This window comes from Otolemur garnettii, unplaced genomic scaffold (genome assembly GCF_000181295.1).
Source record: "Otolemur garnettii isolate 467f Iridium unplaced genomic scaffold, OtoGar3 scaffold00113, whole genome shotgun sequence".
NCBI lineage: Eukaryota > Metazoa > Chordata > Mammalia > Primates > Galagidae > Otolemur > Otolemur garnettii.
Window position 1 is genome coordinate 797,533 of NW_003852508.1, and position 3,708 is coordinate 801,240.

The window sequence follows — 3,708 nt, forward strand, 5'->3', positions numbered from 1 at the left end:
AACTTAGTCAGACCACCATTTCTCCTGCTGGCTTTACACGGTATAGTGCCATGTGGAAGAAACTAGCATGGAGTGGATCCAAGTAAGGCCACATTTATGTTAAGGTGGAAATTATAAACACTTGGGTAGATACTCTCCCATGCCGATGTGAGCCACCCTCAAGGCTTCCTTGGTCACTTTTGACAGAACCTCCGTGTGTTCAAGTTCATTTGTGTTCTGCAGCTGCTGCCAGGACTTTCCGGGGGGAGAGCTCCATCCCGCACAGTCCTAACTAGGGCACCCCACCTGGTTAGCCCAACTTTGGCTTCCAGCAATGTCAGGTTCTCCCAGGGTTTCATGCTTCCGTCTGAAGAATTGAGCCTTTATCAAAGCAACACCAGGGGGCCTGGAAGAGCATGGTCCTGCAGTGTCTCACCAGGCCTCCCAGGAAGTCAGCTCCTGCAGCTTCTGGCTCCCAGCACCTGGTCTGCCATCAGCAGCTACTCCCACAAAACAGAAATCTCACCAAGGGGAGGAAGAACATTCCCCCTAAATGTTTAGGGAAGAAATAAAACAAAACTGGCTCGGCACCTGTGGCTCAAGCAGCTAAGGCACCAGCCACCTACACCTGAGCTGGAGGGTTCGAATCCAGCCCGGCCCACCAAACAACAATGACGGCTGCAACCAAAAAATAGCTAGGCATTGTGGTAGGTGCCTGTAGTCCCTGCTACTTGGGAGATGGAGGCAGGAAAATCACTAGAGCCCAGGAATCGAAAGTTCTTGTGAGCTGTGATGCCACAGCACTCTACCCAGGGCAACAGCTTGAGGCTCTGTCACAAAAAAAAAAAAAAAAAGAAAGAAAGAAAGAAAAGAAAAAAGAAATAAAACAAAACATTTTTCTCAAGGACCTCAAATGCAGAATAAATGCAGCCCTTCTTACTGCACAGAAAAATGTTAGATTACCACAAGTGAGTAGCAGTTCAGTCTGTTAGAATAAAGTCATCTCAGGCAGCTTTGCTAGTGGCAATTCTGTACTACAGTGATAAAGTTAAATGATTACCTTTAGGGAGCTTTCCCAGATCAAAGGAACAGACTGCCCCAAATCCTGCTTTTTACAACAATGAACATAAAATTCTTGCAATTTGAAATTAAAATTAACAGACTTTGTTTTCAATCTTTTACCTTTGCCATCAATATACTAAAAATACTAAAAACACTAAAGGCAAATTTTGTTTTTGTTTTTTAAGACATGGTCTCACTCTGTCACTCCAGGTAGAGTGCAGTGGCATCATCATAGCTCAGTGGAATCTCAAATCACTTGCCTCAAACAATCCTCCCAAAATGCTAGAGTTACAAGTGTGAGCCACCCTGCTCAGTATTAAATTCTCTTTTTAATGGCTCCATATTAATCTGTCAATGAATAAAACATAATTTACTTAAGTATTGCCTTAATGAACATTACTGTTAAACATGTAGCTATTCTTGCTTTTGGCCATTATAGAAAACATTATATGCATAGTTTTGTATATAAATCTTTATCAGTATTTCAAATTATTTCCTTAGAAAAAATTCTATAAAGTGGAATTTTGAAGCATAAGAAACTTTATGGTATAATAGCTTTTTAATAAATTTTAACAATTTATATAATTCGATAAATACTTAAGTGTTCATTTCACTACATTCTTATCAACTTTGAATATTATCATTTAAAAAATGTCCTCTCTCCTAATCAAGATGCCTGGAGTGTCAAGGCCTGAATGTAACCTTGCCATTTAAAATAACTAAAACACTACCTAAAATAGATGAAACAATAACGCCCAGGGCATTGGACATCGGGCTGTGAACAACCATGATTCTTGCAAGATGGGAAGCAAATGAGGTGAGCACTGTGACTGCCCAGGAATCCCACTGTCTGGAGGTAACGTCTGGCTAGAAGCTTAGAGAAAGAGAGCCCCAGAGACCTCAGAAGTCTTCCTGAGTAGAGGAAAAGAAGTTGACTTCTGAGGAAGCCAAGGAAACTAGAGATTTCACAGCAGAGTACTAGAGAGGCAGACTATATAGAGAGAAAGCTCCAAAGATCTAAATCTGGTCCTCTCAAGTCTTGAGCTGAGTACAGGTCAGAGAATAAATGTTAAAAAGAGCCAGGAAAGAACCACCCCAAAGTAACAGAGTGCTTTGAGTAGTGCTCAGAATAAGCACAGAGTGAGAATAATCCCTATTCCCAACAGTCAGAACACAACACTTCCTGTTGGGAGCCATCTATTAGAGTATTATGAGGGGTTGGGATCAGTAGTGGGGAAATTAACCTTAAACTAAATACAATTCTACTACCACCCAACAAAACTTAAAAGCAAGACCTTGAAAGTTTTAAACAGTCTCCAACTAATCTACTCACATCTCAGAACAAAGTTCAACAATAATTATCAAACATCTAACAAAGTAAAATTCATAGTGTCTTGGATCCAGTTAAAATTTATCAAGCAAGAAAAAAAAATAATCCCATGAAAATACAACCTAAAATAAGAAGGAAATCAATTAATTCAAATTGGTCCAATATGACAAAGATGACAGATGCCATCAACAAGGATACAAGCATACCTTTTCTGATCCTATGTCAGACCTTGTCTGGCATATGATTTTTTTGTTAATAAACAAAAAATAAATAAAAACACTCTAGTTATTTTATGCAACCTGAAGCATATAATAAAATCATTGTGTGAGTTTATATTTATGTTTTTCTCTTTTAAAACTGTAGGATAATTGTAAGTAATCCACCAACCTCTTTCCAGCCCAAAATAAATAGAGCTGGGGAATATGTGGGTGGCAGAAAAATTGGATCAGAAACGGGTTTAAATATACAGTTTGTGTATTCAAGAACCTGAAGAATGTTTAATATATCAAATAGATATGTGGAAGGCATAACAAAAACCCAAACTGAACTCCCAGAGATAAAAACTAAAGTGTTCAAGATAAAAAATTGTTGAGATTAATTGCAGATAAAATATTATAGAAGAGAAGTGATGGTTGGAGAAAGGAGAGATGTTGATCAAAGGGTACAAAGTTTGAAGTAGATAGAATAAGTCACAGTGAACTATTACATAACGCAGGGATCATAATTAGTAATAATGTATTGTGTATTTCAAAATAGCTCAAAGAGACTGTAAATGTTTTCACCATAAAGAAAGATGGGTGAGGTGATGGATCTGTCAATCTAGCTTCATTTAATCATCCCACATGGTACATATATATCAAAAAACCATATTTTATCGCTTTGAAATATAAACAATCATTGACAATTAAAATAAAATTTATTGATTTTCTACAAAAGTGCCAAGAACATACAATAAGGGTGTGTTCTAATAAATGGTGCTGGTAAACTGGATAACCATGTGCAGGAGAGTGAAATTAAACCCTTATCTCATGCAATATACAAAACTTAAAATGAATTAAAGATTTAAACATAAGACCTAAAACTGTACAACTACTAGAAGAAAACACAGTACAAAATCGCCATCACATTGTTCTAGACAATCATTTATTTGAACAGAAGCTCAAAAATATAGGCAAGAAAAGCAAAAATAGACAAATGTAATTGTATCAAACAAAAAAGCTCTGCAACAGAAGCTGTACTCAAGATAGTAAATGCATGGTGTATGCTGACCATACAGTTAAAATAATGTATTATTTATTTCAAAATCATTCAAACAATAGTTTTTTTTAACATTTTCT